The sequence below is a fragment of the Carcharhinus amblyrhynchos genome, chromosome 10 (assembly GCF_965287045.1).
Source record: "Carcharhinus amblyrhynchos chromosome 10, sCarAmb.v2.hapA, whole genome shotgun sequence".
In the NCBI taxonomy this organism is placed as follows: domain Eukaryota; kingdom Metazoa; phylum Chordata; class Chondrichthyes; order Carcharhiniformes; family Carcharhinidae; genus Carcharhinus; species Carcharhinus amblyrhynchos.
Window position 1 is genome coordinate 85,911,120 of NC_137333.1, and position 19,272 is coordinate 85,930,391.

The window sequence follows — 19,272 nt, forward strand, 5'->3', positions numbered from 1 at the left end:
GGAAACTTATTGCTACAGCAAGCTATCTGATTAATTTAATCTCACGCTAACGCTCTCCTTTATCCATCAGGTTTCTCCTCCACCCCAAGCATCCTATAAACCACACTTGTATATCAATTGAGTTAGTGACATTTGTTGTTGCTAAAATCCTTACAAAACATCCTAACATAGAAGCTGCTCCATAAATAGACAGAAAACAACAACATATATGATGACAGAAATCATAGAACACATTGTGGTAATAAAATTCAAAAATGGCTTCCCATTGCAACTTTTGGACTATAGCCGTGGGCTAACATGGCAATATCTCTGGTGATGATTGGACACGAGGTGTTGCTCCCAAAGTGATTGGCCCACAATACAACCATTTCAAGTACAGAACTGCAGTTCTTTACACACTGCATATACTGAATTCCACAATAACACATCACCTTAATACAATATTTGAATTTCACTTCCATTGCACTGCTCTTGGTACACAGAATTTAATACCCTCCCACTGAGGCAGGTTTGTAGGTATGTGGCATTTAAATCAGGCAGGAGGGTGAGATGGGGACCTCACCATCTTCCCACCTCTGTTCCAAATAGGTCTAGGACAGGAAGGCTCATGGATGGCCTTCTCATTCTGCCACGAATTGAGGCCCATAAATAGGCAATGAGGATGATACGTGGATGATCAATGCCTAGTTCAGGGCTTCATCTCATCCACTGCACTGGGGGTGTGCTGACAGCTGCGACTGCGGTTTGCCCACGCTACAATAGAGTAAAGGGTCAGGATAGCCAATGAGGTAAAACCAAGGCTTTACCTGATGCAATTTTTCAAAGGCATCTTGGTCGTTTGGTTAAGATGAAGCATGAGATCAAGCCTGAGATGGAGTGGAACGCCTCATCCTGTCAGCTTAGATCTTGTTTGCCCCTTATGTGGGAACCACAATTGGGCTTAAATTGAATTGGCTTTTTTTGATTAGAAGTAAAGTGTCAGGCAGAGAGCCTCTTACTCTCAGGTTCTCGGTGCCTGATTAAGAAAGCAGAAATCGGGGTAGGGTGGAGGTGCTGGGAGCCATCCTCCTGTCCTTGATGCAGTCCCACTCTCCCATGACACCCACCCCACCCTCACTCAGCTATGGCCTGCGTCCCTCAGTGATCCTGGATCTCTCCATAGGGGTGCTGTTGCCAGGTGCTACTACTCCCTGGTGCCACTGACTGGCCAGAAGCTCTCAAGATGGAGGGGGAGGGGTGGGCAGGGGGAGTGGTTTCCATTCCTGGGATCCTTGATCCTAGGGAAGGCCCATGACTCATCAGATAGGTGCCTAAGAGGGACTTAATTCAGTAGGAGTTGACAGGAGGTTCCTGTCTACTCTCCCTGTCGCCTTGATTAAATACCAGGCCACAAGTGGCATTTCCTATGCATATAAATAGCTTCCAGTTGCCAACGCAATTATGGGTTTTCTCTTTGCAGAAAAGATATGGCAGCTAATTAAAGACTGGCCAGGTATATAATTCTTTTGGGCCAAATAGCTCATCCATAGTTAAGTGAACAGGTTGGGAGGGAAATTTTCTTTTTTCTGCAGTTCATCCCATGCGTTATTTATTTGTATCAGGTGCAGCAGCTGCATTATAGAGTGAGAGTCTCATAATCATTTAAAATAAATTCTTCACCAACAATGAGGTCCCCAAACATAGGGTGCACTGGCTGAGGCCGTGCTAGGCACAAAGTCGTCTCAGGTCTTTGTGACTGATATCATAGAATCATCATAGAGTCCAACAGTGCAGAAGGAGGCCATTCAGCCCATCGAGTCTGTACTGACCACAATCCCACTCAGGCCCTATCCCCATAACCCCATGCAGTGCAGAAGGAGGCCATTCAGCCCATCGAGTCTGTACTGACCACAATCCGACTCAGGCCCTATCCCCATAACCCCATGCAGTGCAGAAGGAGGCCATTCAGCCCATCGAGTCTGTACTGACCACAATCCCACTCAGGCCCTATCCCCATAACCCCTTGCAGTGCAGGCGGCCATTCAGCCCACTGAGTCTGTACCGACCACAATCCCACCCAGGCCCTATCCCCATACCCCCGTGCATTAACCCTAGCTAGTCCTCCTGATACTAAGGGATGATTTAGCATGGCCAATCCACCTAACTCGCAATTTTTGGACTGTGGGAAGAAACCCACCCAGATACGAGAGAATGTACAAGCTATATACAGACAGTGACCCAAGCCAGGAATCGAACCCAGGTCCCTGGCAATGTGAGGTAACAGTGTTAACCACTGTGCCACCATGCCATCCATATGGTAGGGAGCTGGTACATAGAATCCCGACAGTGCAGGAGGAGAATACTCGGCCCATTGAATCGGCATCGACTATCTGACAGAGTACCTTTACTTAGGTCCACCCCTTGCCCTCTACCTATGACCCCACACATTTAGAACATAAGAAATAGGAGCAGGAGTAGGCCATCTGGCCCTTCGAGCCTGCCCCGCCATTCAATAAGATCATGGCTGATCTGTCGTGGCTCAGTTCCACTTTCCCGCCCTCTCCCCATAACCCTTAATCCCCTCTCTTATCAAAAACCCATCAACCTGCTTCTTAAAAATATTTAGCGAGGCAGCCTCCACCACTTCAACGGGCAGAGAATTCCAGAGATTCACCACCCTTTGAGTGAAGAAGTTCCTCCTCAACTCCGTTCTGAACTGCCCCCCCTTTATCTTGAGGCTGTGCCCCCTAGTCCTACTGTCTTTTTTGAGCGGGAAGAGTCTTTCCACCTCTATCCTATCCATCCCATTCATCATCTTATACGTCTCAATGAGATCTCCCCTCATTCTTCTAAACTCTAACGAGTACAAGCCTAGTTTATTCAGCCTCTCCTCATAGCTCAACCCCCTCAACTCCGGTATCAGCCTAGTAAACCTCCTCTGCACTCCCTCCAAGGCCAAAATATCCTTGCGCAGGTGCGGCGCCCAAAACTGCACACAGTACTCCAGCTGCGGCCTCACCAATGCCCTATACAGCTGCAGCAAGACCTCCCTACTTTTATATTCAATCCCCCTCGCTATGAAGGCCAGCATCCCATTCGCCTTCCTGACCACCTGCTGCACCTGCAGGCTGGGTTTTTGCGACTCATGCACAAGGACCCCGAGGTCCCTCTGCACCGTCGCCTGCTGCAGTTTTTCGCCACGTAAGTAATAGTCCTTCCTACCATTCTTCCTACCAAAGTGGACCACCTCACACTTGCCAACATTAAATTCCATTTGCCATTTCCTGGCCCATTCGCCCAGCCTATCTAGATCCTTCTGCAGACTCTCCACACCCTCCGCACAATTTGCCTTTCCCCCAATCTTGGTGTCATCAGCAAATTTCGACACCCTACACTCGGTTCCCTCCTCCAGATCATCTATATAAATGGTAAATAGCTGAGGCCCCAGCACCGACCCCTGGGGCACCCCACTAGTCACCAACCGCCAATCCGAATAGCACCCATTGACCCCCACTCTCTGCCTCCTATTTGACAACCAATCCTCTATCCACGCTAACACCCTACCCCCAACTCCATGTCCTCTGACCTTCTGCAGTAACCTCTTGTGAGGTACCTTATCAAACGCCTTCTGAAAATCCAGAAAGACCACATCCACCGGCTCTCCTCTATCCACCGCCCTAGACACATCCTCATAGAACTCCAGTAAATTGGTCAGACACGACTTCCCTTTAATGAAACCGTGTTGCATCTGCCCTATCAAGCAATTTCCTTCAAGATGCCTCGCAATTTCCTCCTTAATGACGGATTCTAACATTTTACCTACCACAGACGTTAAACTAACCGGCCTATAATTCCCCGCCTTTTGCCTGGCACCCTTCTTAAACAACGGCGTAACATTAGCCGTTTTCCAATCCTCCGGCACTTCCCCGGAATCCAGCGACGTCTGGAAAATAACCACCAAGGCATCCACTATCACCTCCGCCATTTACCCTGTCGATCTCTCTAACTCCACATCTTTAGAAGCTAAGGGCAATTTTAGCATGGTCAATCCACCTAACATGCACATCTTTGGACTGTGGGAGAAAACCAGAGCATCCAGGGGAAACCCAAGCAGACACAGGGTGAACGTGCAAACTCCACACGGACAGTCATCCACAACCAGAATCAAACCCAATCGCTGGTGCCATGAGATGGCAATGCTAACCACCGTGCTACCCTGCCTGCTCTAGATACATCAGCACCATGACACCACCTTGCCAGCTACAGAAATTCAACCCATTTCAGCGAGCAAACTGGATTTTTGACATTGCAGAGAAAAATAAGTTTATTTATTTCACTATTAAAATAGTACGAAGTCAGTTTAACCTTTCTCTCTATGCTGAGATTTCTTTCATTAATTTTCCTCACTATGTCAGGCACAGGTGCTAGCTTACATTATACAGCAAAGTGCTGATTAGACCAGGCAGTCTCTAATGTGTTATTTTAGAGTGAGGCAAGTGTGGGTTTGGGGCGATGAAGGATGGTTAAACAATTGATCACCAGCAGAGAAGCAATATAACATTTGATATACCTCGGACTAAGTGTGATCCTCTTAACAGCCTTATTAGGCAGCACTTTTTGCCACTTTGCAGCCTACGTTATGCCATATGTCAGCAGATTGGCCCCTTCAATTCAGTACAGTGCCTTGTCCTGAGCCGGACTAGTTACAGATTCCGAACTGCGACAACAACTGGAGTTAGCAGCTGGGGAGGGGGAGGTAACAACAGCTGACACCTGCACAACCTCTGAGCATTCTCTATCCTTCGAAATTTACAATACCCACTTCCCGTCAGATTCCCACACCTCCCTTAAAGGCCCCAGTTTCAGCTTAACTCCAGCAGCGGGAGAGTGGGGTATTCAAAAAGCTGACTCTGATTCTCATAGCTCGCTGGGCAGTTGCCACCTGAGCCCAGTACCCACGCCCCCACCCCCTCTTCAGCTTCTCTTCCTACTGGCTTCATCTGGCACATAAACCACAAAGTCCCCACTCAGAGCATGAGTTAAAACAGCAGGTCAGGACCTGACAACTCCAAGCCTCTGATTTACATACTGAAAAGAAAGGATCCTTGGTCAGAAGAGGCTGGAAAAGATATCTCTGGAAAAAGGCAGAGTTAGAAAAGCTTCTGCAGAGTTCCATCGCAGAGGCGGGCTCACATCCTGGAGAATTCCACAAAGACGTTCCAAACAAGTGCGTTTGAATTTACCAGTAAGGTCCACCAAAACCTGGGGTGATAGGTCAGACATGGGGACAATGTACAAACTCGCATAGACGGTTAACCAAGGCTGGAATTGGGCTCAGGCTCCTGGCACTGTGAGGCTAACCACTGTGCCACCTCATCTCTCACCATTGTCCTCTGAATCTGAACCTTATGAACAATGGAAAAATTAATTAAATAATTGGGCTGGGCCAAAGGAAAAAACAAGGTATATGGCCTTGGCACTGTCGCTTCCTAACAAAAATAGGATCCGGTGCAAAGTATTTTTGGAGCATAAATGCTCAAGAGTTGGGCACAGAGGAAGGGTTGAATGTTCAATTAGAAATTATAGAAAAGATTTATAAGATGGTCTACAAACTAAAAGAGGCATGGTTAGACATTGGTAAATCTGGAAAGATGGATGTTCCATCTTGTTCCAAAGAGAAGTTTCTCATGGAGGTTGACTATCTACAAGACTGTAGGAATTCTGTTCATAGAATCATCTACAATACAGAAGGAGACAATTTGGCCCATCAAGCCTGACTGACAACAATCCCAGCCAGCCCCATCCCCATAACCCCACATATTTACAGCCCTAAACCCCCTGACACTAAGGAGAAATTTAGCATGGCCAATCAACCCAACCCGCACATCTTTGGAATGTGGGAGGAAACCCGAGCACCTGGAGGAAACCCATGCAGACATGGGGAGAATATGCAAACTCCACACGGTCACTCCAGGCCGGAATTGAATCCAGGTCCCTGATGCTGTGAAGCAACAGTGCTACCCACTGTGCCACCTCGCGTCCCCATTTGGAAATTGCGAGTCCAGTGCTTGGGTTTCAAAATGTGGAACTCTACTAAAGTGTTGCATGTGGATTGACTCCAGGTCTTAATTGGAGTTAGATTCCCAGAAAGAGACATACTTTTGGGTCAGACGTCTGAGGCTTTAAAAAATTCCTGAGAAAGCAGTGGTTTCCGGTCACTTTCACGATACAGATGGGGCACAAGAGAGGGAGAGTTCAGTGTTCACAGCATTTCAAAACCATTCAGAAATGGGGTGGAGACATTAATGCAACAGAAGAATCACAGACAATAGAAATGTAGATCAAGACCTTATGAGCAGATCTGGCAGACAACTAGAATAGAGCAATAATAGCCCAAGAATGAACGCCAGGAATGCCCAGGGAATTATTAACATGAGTTTTGGATGCGATTTGAAATATCATTACTGGTAAAAATTGCCCCAAGTGCAATAGGGTTTTTGAGGCGACGCACCACAGGAAAGGTTTGGTAGGGGAAGATGATGATATTAATTAGTCTAAGGGAATTGTAACGGTCACGTAAAGTTTCAAACCGGTAATGAATTCGTGGATTCATTTAATTGTGCCCTGTTGGACCATGGGTGTACATCTGCAATATGTGGAATGAGTTGGTTGAAATGTTATTTCAATTCACTCACTAGTAAGGAATGAAGGGAAAAGAAGATGAAAATCCTGCTTGCTTCAGGTTGTGGATGACAATGTTTTAAGCACACTGAAAAGGGTAGCGATTCCATGCAGAAGAGTGGGGATAAATCACTTTATTAGCAGAGATGTAGAATCCAAAACGATAGCCTTATTTTTTTCTGTAGTAAGGTGACTTGACTGCTTGACCCATTAAAGGGCACAAATGAAACACTGAGACATGGAACATGATAAAGCTTGTCTTTGGAAAGTCGGCAGATTTACAATTTGTCAAATCGATTCATCACTGTATTCCTTTAACGAAACCTAGCATTTCTAATCAGAATGTTAAAGAGGCGTTAAAGGCATCAGGTGATAGGAAGTTGAAATATAAACAGAAACAAATCGTTTTAAAACTACATTGACCATTTGCTCTTCCCTCTTATCACAGATTAAAAATCCTACTAAAGGATGCAGGATACTTGATGATGTGTACACAAAACTTACTGGACAGATTTGTACAAAAATGCAAAAAGTATTGGAGGACAACATCATGGCCTATTGTAAATTTCCCATTTGTACATGACTGTAATGAATTAGCATCTAAGAATTTAAAGGTTTGGGAAAAGGATAGAAACATTTTAATTTTAGATAGAACCAAAGAATCCCTACAGCATAGAAGGAGGCCATTCAGCTTCTCAAGTCTGCACCAACACTCCAAAAGTGCATCTTACCCAGATCCGCACATTTACCATGGCTAACCTACACATCTTTGGACACTAAAGGGCAATTTAGCATGGCCAGTGCACATAACCTGCAGGTCTTTGTACAGTGGGAGGAAATTAGAGCACCCAAAGGAAACTTACGCAGAGTGAGAACGGGCAAACTCCACGCAGACAGTTACCCACAGCCAGAATCGAACCCGGGTCCCTGGCACTGTCAGGCAGCAGTGCTAACCACTGTGCCACCCTACATTTCGTAGACATGGCAACAATATTCCATCCGTCCACAATAATACATGGTGAATAGGGATAAAATCATGGAAAGTGGTTTGGGACCAGAAATGGGAACCAACTAAATTCTTGACTTACAATAGAGAGTGATGGAGGTTAGGTGGTGGTGGGGGAGGGGATTTTGCCAATGACAAATTTAGAAATGTGTGGAAATATGATCATGATAGTGATGATCAGTGCAGCTAAAAATTCTTCTCAGTAATGGAGTGATTGATGAGATGCTCTCTAAGCTCTTAACTGACTGATCAAATTGCAAGCTAACGTCTGCTCTTGCATGGGCAGTCCATGTGAAGAACTCATTTCAAATGGTTGGGGATATAGTCTGTATCAGTTGGTCTCCTAGAGAAATAGAAAAATACCTTCTGTGATGTGTGATCATTTCTCGGCCTTGGAAGGGCCCCGTGATTAGTTCCCCGTGATTGTCCCACATGGAGCAAGAAGGGCATTCATTAAGAAAGAAGTCTCAAAGAAAATTTGGTGTACTGAATGACATTGTATAGGGCCGTTAGTGATAAACTTTAATCCTGGGGATTTAGTACCTAATAATAAAATCAGAAAAACTGAAAGGATTTGGGTAAAGTGATCGACTGTGAAGGGAAGACAGTAATTTTCCAACATGGCGCTCAAATTATGAGGGTACATTCATCCATGTTAATCGGGATGATGATAAATTTGTAGAATCTGAGCAACCAGAATAAATGTTGGTCAGTTTTGAGGTGCGAAAAACAGTGGTAAGGGGCTGGATGACAATATGCAAAGTGATAATGATGCACAGGATTGGGCTAATTACCCAAGGGACAACTGTCAAAAGTTGGTACTAGGGTGACATATGTACCAGAAGGGCCCAGTGAATGGAAGGACATAACCATTGTTCGGTGAGTAGAGAAAGCCACCAACAAATCCAAACATTGGCAGAATATTCAAGATGAAGGAGAAGAGACAAGATCTAAGGACTGGCAAAATAAGACGAAACTGTGTAAGGCAAGAAAACACAGTGCAAATTCCCATCACAGATCTGAAAGAGAGTCGGGCCCTGGGGAAAGATCACATTTCGGCAACAGTACCTCAGATCACGGGAGGGAGAAGTCATGTAGTCCAGGACAGGATAGAAGGTCAAGTAGTGGTTCACTTTGACTTGAACAAGAACAGCAGAACAAATTATGATGTGCCTGTGGTCAGCAATCTTTGGTGTCGACAAATAAATCATTGCTGGATAGATGCAAAGAATTTGCCGTATTGTTACGTCAATAAGACATGGAAGAAATCCAAACTGTGTACATTAGAAATTTTTTTTGCTATTTTTAAAATGGACTTACTGCTGAACCCAACAAAATGGCTGTTACAAGCCACATGACCATAGCACTGCTCTGGAAGTTATCAACAAGATTTACAAGGACATCCTCTCATCATCTTGCAATCTCACACATTGTAAGGATATTATAATCACAAAACTGAGGGACACAGTGACCAAAACTTGTTATCCCATGTTATGAAGCCAGCTGATATTACTACTGGATAAATCAGATCTTGTTTAGAGATGTGGATGAACAGTCACAGGACGACCAAAAGTTTTGATAAAGAATAAAACATTGTTTAAACAATTAAAGATTAACTATAATACACTATCCCTTCATCCCAACTATACCTTTACAGATGTACACAAATTTTTACGATCACACAAGTTGTAAATCCTTTCTTATACTCTAATGTTTTCAGTAAGTACACAGTCTATATAAACTATTAGGCAAATTGTAGTCAGCTACATCACACACTGAAACCAAGTGACATATACACCCAATACAATTGTGGATTTCTCATCCAATCCACCATCCCAGACTCTTGTCACACTGAGCTAACTACTCTCACTGGAACTCTGGTTTATATGTGAGAATTTAAACTCTACTCTCAAAGGCCACCCCTTGGAATCTTCTCCCAAACAACACTTGCTCATGGTGTCTTCACCACGCAGTTACCTCCAGATTTTCAAGCTCTTCTTTTGGGATTCCTCTGTTCGGAATTGCCACGTGCTTTTAAGCCTCCAGGCAATCTGAGGTACCCAGACATGCCAACAGAAATACCACCGATTCACAGGTTGGAGTAAGGTGTCACCGACCATTTGATCACATTGGATATCTGGCTTCTCACCTAGCAGACTTTAAATCTTGTTACTGCAGCTGTCTCTTTATTCAGAACGCTTTGTCTGCTATTTACTTGAATTCCCTGGAATGGGACCTTGTTCAAGCTTCTACTCCGTTTGACTTCAGAGCCTTCTTGGAACTCTTTTTTGTTCCATTCCCTGGTTTCTTGAACGTTCTTTTGAAAAAGATGTTCTCTGAAGTTCCTTGCCTTGTGTCCAGTTCTTCCTGGTACTAGCTTGCAAATAACACGATAGTTGTTGCTATCCCAGTGTGGCTCCTGGTTGATAAGCAACATCCTAGTTTTTCTAAACCCTTATACTTAATTTAATGTTGTAAACCCTCCTTATAGTGCAGGCATTTGAACCAAACTGAATTTATTAACCCTCTCAAATACAGGAACTCAAAATTAAACTTACTTAAACCTATAACTGATTTCTAATACCCACAAGCGTAAATATAAATTACTTAAAACTACCTCTATTTCCTGACATCCTGCAGACCCATCTCATACCTGGGACTATCCAGGTCCATTTCAAAAGGGGACTATTGAGTGGACAATGGATGTCATTTGCATTTTGATAAGTTACCCTCTGGTGGAGTGTAGAAGGTCGACCTAGACAGTGGCACCCTGAGCCAAGGACCTCAACATGGATGATAATTCTTTCAAAATATAATGGCTGGGACATTATCAGTCTTGGAACCAAAGCCAGTCCCAGTCTCCAGACTTTCTCACTGTGGAGAAAGCTCTCATGACTCAAGTAAAATCTCTATATTCCTTTGAGAAGTGAGGAACTCTCAATCTGCTGAATTACCAACTAATCGAACGGATTTAAAGCAGGATCCCAGTTGACCAAGCAGTTGGCAATTGCTCAGCTCCTCAAAGTCTGTTTGACTTTAAAAGTCTGGTCATCTGCAGCCAAGCGAATTAAGAACAGAGATCCCATTGTGCTGCATTGTTGTTCATCTGAAGGAATTTCACATTGCTGTCTCCAATAAGTAACTCCTCTGAACTGAAATCTGCCTTGAAGGAAACACCTACTGGACTTTGACTTCTCAGATTCTGGAAATCATGTGAACTAATATTGCATTTCTGTAATTCTTTTACTACTCTTGACTATCGTTGTAACATCTCCCTTTTTTTCAGCTGTGTGTGTGTGTGTGTGTGTGTGTGTGTGTGCGCGCGCACGCGTATTCCATTGGGGTATATGTGTTTTGTTGTGTATGTGTGTGTGTGTTCCTTTGTGTGTGCGTGTGTGTTCCTTTGTGTGTGTGTATGTGTGTTCTGTTGTGTGCGCATGCTTGTGTTCCGTTGTGTGTGTGAGCGTTCCGTTGTGTGTTTGTGTATTCTGTCGTGTGTGTGTGCGCGCGCACTCCGTTCTATGCGTGTCTTCTGTTGTGTGATTCTGTTTCGTTGTGACATTGTGTTGTGTGTGTGTGTGTGTGTGTGCGCATCTGTGTGTACCGTAATATGTGTGTTCTGTTGTGTGTGTATGTGTGTCTTCCATTGCTTGTGTGTTCTGTCATGTGTGCGTGTGCATGTGCGTACATCTGTGTGTGTGCGTATGTGGTTTGAATATGGAATAAATTAACATTCTGAGTTCAGCATAAAGAAAGTTTGCTGTGTGTTACTTATAAAAATTAGACCACACAAATTGGGGGCTTAAGGAAACACACCACAGCCAACTTCCAAAATAATTTTAAAAACACCTCTGCTCACAGACTGACTTGGGAGAGGATAAAGCAGTTCAGTTTGCCTGTCTTCCTGATGGGACGGCTTAGGATTTCAAAGAGACACTTGACAATCAAGATGTTAGCATGGACTGCAAGAAAAGTGATCTTGAGAATTTTCTTTGCTCTCTCAGCCACATATCTTTGAGAATGCAAGTTAATTGATTATAAAAGCCACATTTTTGCAGAGTGAAAAATTCCAAACTGTTTTTGAAACCACCAAAGAAAAGGATGATGCAGAAGAGAAGCTGTGGAAAATAAACAAATATGTTTATGGATTAAATGATGTGTCAAGGTTATTCTCGGTTCGATCTGTCTTGCTGAAAGTAGGTTGGATTCAGCTGGAATGTTTTACTGGTATTACCAAGGATGTCCTACTTTAAGAAACAGTTTTGAAATAAAACATTTATTTCTTCAACTGCTTTGTTTATTAAGTGTATTATAAAATTTTATTTGTTAAATTGAGGGAAATCTATCAATGACTTGCTGATTATGTTGTCAAGATTCACAGTTGATGGGTATTATTTGATTAAGGATTGAGATCACATATAAAGAGAGTCAGAGTCGTTCATTTGTTAATTTGACGCTGTAGGGTACTTAAAAAGCATCTAAAGAGAGTCAGCTGGGACACACTGGGGTAGCAGTTAGGAGGCAGAGATCTATAGTGCTACACAAGAAGAAGGAGGCATATGACATGCATAGGCAGCTGGGATCAAGTGGATCCCTTGAAGAATATAGAGGGTGTCAGAGTAGATTTAAGAAAGAAATCAGGAGGGCAAAAAGGGGACACGAAATTGCTTTGACAGATAAGGCAAAGGGGAATCCAAAGAGCTTCTACAAATATTTATTGTGTGTGTGTGCAAGTATGTTCCATTGTGTGTGCGTGTGTATGTGTTTTATTGTCTGTGTATATGTGCATGTGTGTTCTGTTGAGTCTATGTGTTCTGTTATGTGTATATTCTACAAATAAAAATAAAGGGCAAAAGAGTAACTAGGGAGAGAATAGGGCCTCTTAAGGATCAACAAGGTCATCTTGTGCAGATCCACAAGAGACGAGCGAGTTCCTAAATGAATATTTCTCATCAGTGTTCACTGTTGAGAAAAGGCATATGACCTGTGGTGCAGTGATCGGTTACAGGGAAGGCTACATTTGGAATGCTGTGTACAGTTCTGGTCACCCTATTATAGAAAGGATATTATTAAACTAGAAAGAGTGCAGGAAAGATTTACTAGGATGCTACCCAGACTTGATGGTTTGAGTTATAAGGAGAAGCTAGATAGACTGGGACACAGGAGCTTAGAGGTGATGTAATAGAGCTCTATAAAATAATGAGGGGCATAGGTAGATAGTCAACATCTTTTCCCAAAGGTAGGGCAGTCTAAAACTAGAGGGCATAGATTTAAGGTCAGCAGGGAGAAAAGTAAAAGGGTCCAGAGGGACAATTTTTTCACACAAAGGGCGATGAGTGCCTAGAACGAGCTGCCAGAGATAGTAGTAGTGGCAGATTCAATTTTAAAACGTATTTTTTAAAATATATCTTTTAAAACGTATTTAGACTGTTACATGGGTACAAAGAACAAAGAACAACCCAGCACGGGAAACAGGCCCTTCGGCCCAACGAGCCCGCGCCGCCGCATCCTCCTACACCTACCCTGCCCTGCGTGTATGCGAGTGGAACCCCTAACTTAGCCAGATTCAGGGGAGAATAGTGTCAATTTGGTATACCAATCAGCCTAAGAGCACATCTTTGGGGTGTGGGAGGAAACCGGAGCACCCGGAGGAATCCCACGCAACCACAGGGAGAATGTGCAAACTCCCACAGACACAGGCCCAAATCCATGCATCTGCACAGCTAGCAGTGCTAGTCACTGAGCTGTTGCGGCGCCCGTCTACCGGTCCAGGATCAAGCACACACACCAACACGAAGTACTAGGCCACTCCCGGAACCTCCAAGAGCAGCTCATCGCGAGGGGGATTGAATATAAAAGTAGGGAGGTCTTGCTGCGGCTGTATAGGGCGTTGGTGAGGCCGCAGCTGGAGTACTGTGTGCAGTTTTGGGCGCCGTACTTGCGCAAGGATATTTTAGCCTTGGAGGGAGTGCAGAGGAGGTTTACTAGGCTGATTCCGGAGTTGAGGGGGTTGAGCTATGAGGAAAGGCTGAATAGATTAGGCTTGTACTCGTTAGAGTTTAGAAGAATGAGGGGAGATCTCATTGAGACGTATAAGATGATGAATGGGATGGATAGGATAGAGGTGGAGAGACTCTTCCCGCTCAGAAAGGATAGTAGGACTAGGGGGCATAGCCTCAAGATAAAGGGGGGGGCGGTTTAGAACAGAGTTGAGGAGGAACTTCTTCACTCAAAGGGTGGTGAATCTCTGGAATTCTCTGCCCGTTGAAGTGGTGGAGGCTGCCTCGCTAAATATTTTTAAGACGCGGGTTGATGGGTTTCTGATGAGAGGGGGGATTAAGGGTTATGGGGAGAGGGCGGGAATGTGGAACTGAGCCACGACAGATCAGCCATGATCTTATTGAATGGCGGGGCAGGCTCGAAGGGCTAGTTGGCCTACTCCTGCTCCTATTTCTTATGTTCTTATGACCCACCGTATGCATGCCCCTTGTTTGACAACAAGGTGGGTGAGATTGGGTTGAGGTTTATGCGCTAAATGGGGACAATAGGGACTAGTTTAATGGTAAAAACTGGGCGGCATGGACAAGTTTGGCCAATGGGCCTGTTTTCATGCAGCAAACCTCTGTGACCCTGTCCCGTGAATAAACTGACTGACAAGGAAAAGACCTGTATCTGGTTTCATACTTCACTATCTGGCTTGGATTCATTTTAACACTGACACCGGAATTTTACAATTCCATCCGCCGCTGGAATGGTTGCGGATGGGACACGGACCCGGCAAAGATCCATCGACCTCGGGTTGGGTTTTCCGTCCTTGGGGTGAGCATGGTTGAAAAATCCTGCCCTCTGAGGACTTCCCTAGTAAACAGTAAAATATTAAGGGACCAATTTGTGCCTCCGCTATATCCTGACATGGGCAAAGACAGAGTGTAACAGAGCTCTAAGCTTTAAGATCTTCTTCTTCTTCTACAGATGGTAATGTCATCATTACATACCAAAAGAAAGGGTTGGATGCCGGGCAAATTGAGCTTCTTGAGCAGCCCGACAAGTCCTCCTTCCTCTAGAAACAGCACATCTACATTTACAGAAACAGGTGATATTGCTTCTCTTTGACAACGTTATTTGATACCCTTCTGCCTTTATGAAAGTGGTGACAGCAAACTCCCAGGTGACATCACTGCTATGCTGGACAGTTTTTACATCATGGCATTGTTTAAGCTATAATCAAGAACCAGGTTTGACCCATTGACATCTTCCAGATGCCTTTTCTGAAGTGCTGGCATGCCTATTTGACACTGACTGTCAGACATATCATCTAAGGTCTGGGTCAACCGGCAAGCAGAAGCAGAATTGCGCCATCTGCTTCAAGAATATCCATAGTTACCATTAATCATGTTGACACTGGAACAGTGATGGTCAGCTGTGGTCTGAAACATGGCTGCAGCTCCTTGCAGACTGGTTGCAAGACTGCTCAATGGATATGGCAATGAGGAGTGACACAGGCAATTTGCATTTATACAATGCTTTTAACATAGGGACGTACTCCTATGGATTTAGAAGCACCGTTTTGACTTTATCATCCTTCAAACAGTGGCCAGGTGCTGTGCTGTTAACTCATCTGTGTGTGTAGGATTCCCTCTCCTTTTTCCCACCCCACTGAAATTACCTGCTTCACTGGCTTTAGAAATGGATAGAGATTTTTTTTGAGACTTTCCAAAAGATTTTTAAATCTTTGTCTTCCTTCCTCTTCAAATGCCCACCACACTTCAAATTTGACTTATTTGCAATTTTTCTCTCCTAGTTTGTTCCCAAGATTTGATCGAGTCTGCACTGGGTGCAGTGAATAATTCACAGAATTCCTATGGTGAAGAAGGAGGCCATTCGACCCATTGAATGTACATTGTCTCTCCAACAGTGCATCTTACCTAAGCCCATTCCTGTAATCCCATATATTTACCATGGCTATTTCCCCCTAACCTACACATTTTGGAATATTAAGGGGCAATTTAGCATGGCCAATCCACCTAAGCTGCACATCTCTGGATTGTGGGAGGAACACAGTTAAAAAGTCTGACAACACCAGGTTTTACTCCAACTGATTTATTTGATAGTAGACTCTCAAGCTTTCGAGGGGATTCCCTCTTCGTCAGGTGACGAAGATGACGAAGAGGGAATCCCCTCGAAAGCTTGTGAGTCTACTATCAAATAAATTGGTTGGGCTAAAACCTGGTGTTGTCAGACTTTTTACTGTGTTTACCCCAGTCCAACGCCGGCACATCCACATTGTGGGAGGAAACCCATGCAGACACAGGGAGAATGTGTAAACTCTACACAGTCACGCAAGGCTGGTATCAAACCTATGTCCCAGGTGCTGCGCCAGCAGTGTTAATCACTGTGCCATCATGCTGCCCATAATTCGGCAATTATGTACTGAAGCTTTGTAGCACTTAACCTTTTGTATATTAGACCTTGATACTCAAGACTGGTATCAGGATGTAATATCACAACCAGATGCAAATTCCAGACTTCAACAGCAAGATGTAGGGTTTCTACTTTGATACATAATTGAAATCACTCATTGCAGTTTACACTGCACACGTAAGGATCTTCAGCTGTAACATCATATCTATGGTGCAGACAGGAATACATGAAATACCGTGCAAACACTACAATTATTCTTAAAAGGAACATGAAGACACTGTGTGCCGTGGAAGTTAGTTTGAGTGACAGTGTTTCAGTGTGGGGCGAGACAGCTGCTGGGTTTTGCGAACAGAAGCTTGTTAGTGAGAGCTGGTAAGGCGAGGGAGAATACATTGATGCAATATGATGTAATTGTTTCCTACACGGTGGGTTCATGTTTAGTTACATCTACATTTGCTTATGGAGATGTACCAGTCTTACAAGGCATGGATTGAGAATTAATCAAAAGTCGTAGCTGAACAGAAGAAAATACAGTCAATAGATACATGTGCTACACAGTCATTTGAATTTACTTTCCTCCTTCCATAACCTTTTTTCGGGCCTTTACAGACTCTGATTAGCAACCCAATATTCACTTATTAATGGGGGCTCGAAGGGAGAAAATATACCGATGATCAGGAATCTTACTCCCCTTTGTTCAGTTGTTTTTTAAATAAATCTGATCTACATCTTCTAAAAAATATTAATTCTCATTCATGCCACCTGCATATTTGTGAATTTAGGGACGGGATTTTCTGGCTGCGTCCGCCCCAAGGTCAGAAAATCCCACCCGAGGTCAGTGGACCTCTGCACAGTCCATGTCCCGCCCACTATGATTCCTGTGGCAGGTCGAATGGGAAGATTCCACGCCACAGCTCAGGCTCTGCAGTGGAGCCTTTCAAAACGCTTACAAGAGCTTAACATTTCCTATCAGTTTTGCTTTGCAAACATTGTAACAAAACCACCCTTTTTGATAGTCTTGCCCATTGAGAGTTGTATGAATCCTTCCAGTAGTTTCATTGGTAGATCAATGACAGTAAACATTGAATGGCATTACCATCACTGATTTCCCCACTATCAACATCCTGGGAGTTACCATTGACAAGAAACTGAACTGGACTAGCCATATAATTACTGTGGTTACAAGAGCAGGTCAGAGGCTGGGAATCCTGCAGTGAGTATCTCACCTTTTGACTCCCCAAAGCCTGTCCACCATCTACATCTACAAGCACAAGTGTAATGGAATATTCTTCACTTGTCTGGGTGAGTGCAGCTCCAGTACCATTCAGAACAAAGGAGCCTGCTTGATTGGCATCCCATGCCAAATTAACAGTCACTCCCTCCAATACCAATGCACAGTGCCAGCAGTGTGTACCAGTTGCACTGAGGGAACTCACCAAGGCTCCTTCAACAGCACTTTCCCCTCCTGCGACCTTTCCCACCAAGTAGGATAGATGTATGGGGACACCATCAGGAATTTCTCTTCCAAGTCACCATCCTGACTTGGAATTATGGTGCTGTTCCTTTAAGTGTCGCTAGGTCAAAATCCAGGAACTCCCTCCCTAACAGCACGGTGGGTGTGCCTACACCACAGGGACAGCAACGGCTCAAGAAGGCAGCTCACCCTCTCAATTAGGGATGGACAACATATGCTGGCGAGGCCTGCATGGCCACATCCCGTGTAAGAATAATTCAAAAATATATTTAGAAAGATTATCACAACACGACCGCAAGAAAAGAAAATCGTCCCTCAAGCAAGACAGCAATCAGGTGAAATACAGGGAGGATACAATTTGAACACTCACATTGAGTAAAGCAGCTTCTGTGTATTGTAAAGCTTTGCTGATTTATTTTAATTAAGATTTTAAGAATTGCAATTTGATCAGTTTCTGAAGTTCAATAGATTAATACACGTTAAGGGAGATATTGATCTTTAATTTCTGTAGCTAAAAGCTGATAAAAGAATGATCACAGCATTGCAAATGTACTTACTGTTGAAGGCTTCCAATAATCACAGGAGAATTTGGATCCATAATATTCTGTGATTCTAATTTGCCCGAGTTTGCTATTAGACCTTGCAACTCAGTAACTTATTAGGTAAATGCTCCACATGGATTGGCATCAAGCTACTGAAGCCCAAAGGACCACCTTCGATCCCTGGTCTTAATTAGCAGGTCTCAGCCATAGTATCAGGAGTAGAACGTATAATAGTACAGCACAGCAACAGGCCCTTCGGCCCACGACGTTGTGTCAAACGTGATGCCAAATTACTTTTCTGCCTGCCCTTGGTCGATATCCCTCTATTCCTTGCATATTCACATGCTTATCTAAAATTCCCCTAAATGCCTCTATTGTATCTACCTCCACCACCATCCCTGGAAGCACGTTCCAGACACTTACTATTTTCTGTGTAAAAAAATTCCTCTCACATCTCCTTTGAACTTTCCCCCTCTCACCTGAAGCACATGACCCCAAGTATTAGACATTTCAATTCAGTGGGGGGAAAAGATTCTGACTGTCAACCCCACCTATGCCTCTGACTATGCCCAGAACAGGACTGGTCTAACTGCCTCAGTCAAAACGTGGAAAAAACTTATGCAGCCTCCTGCTGATAGCTATTTCTTGAAAAATAGATGCGTGACTGAATCACAAGGGTCAGGATTTTTCAGACCTTCTGGTCCAGTGGGATATTATGGTCCCACCGAAGTGAACGCCAATTTAAATAGCTCACCACATCTGCTGGCGGTTGCTGTATAACCTTGACCGAGGTTCCGGGTTAAGGTCCCACTTCAGGGCCTGAGTATGAAAATTAAAGCTGACACTCCAGCATAACACAGACAGCGCTGAAGTGCTATCTTTAGGGTCAATCATTAAACCAAGGCCCCTTCTGTCTGTATTGGTAGATCTAAAGTATCCTAGTTTACTATTTTGAATAAGAGCAAGGGAGTTATCCATGGTATCCTGGCCAATATTTATCTCCTTCAAACATCTGATCATAATCATCTTATCACATCACGCAAACCAGCCTCCCATCCATTACACTATTTACATTTCCCGCTGCCTCAGAAAAGCAGCCAGTGTAATCAAGGACCCCATGCACCCCGGACATTCTCTCTTCCATCTTCTTCCATCGGGAAAAAGGTACA

At 44.1% G+C, this 19,272-nt stretch overlaps 1 protein-coding gene across 10 annotated transcripts in view; it reads right to left on the minus strand.

Annotated features, from left to right (window-relative positions):
• LOC145349139 (F-box-like/WD repeat-containing protein TBL1X) overlaps positions 1-19,272 on the minus strand; it is a 375,432-nt gene that overhangs the window by 51,770 nt on the left and 304,390 nt on the right. The window contains exon 1 of one of the 10 annotated variants that reach the window (XM_080197527.1): positions 10,320-10,435. The exons of the other annotated variants lie outside the window; for them this stretch is intronic. The gene's annotated coding sequence lies outside the window, so the exon portion shown is untranslated. Of the gene's footprint in view, positions 1-10,319; positions 10,436-19,272 lie in introns of those variants that run through there. 10 annotated transcript variants of the gene reach the window in all.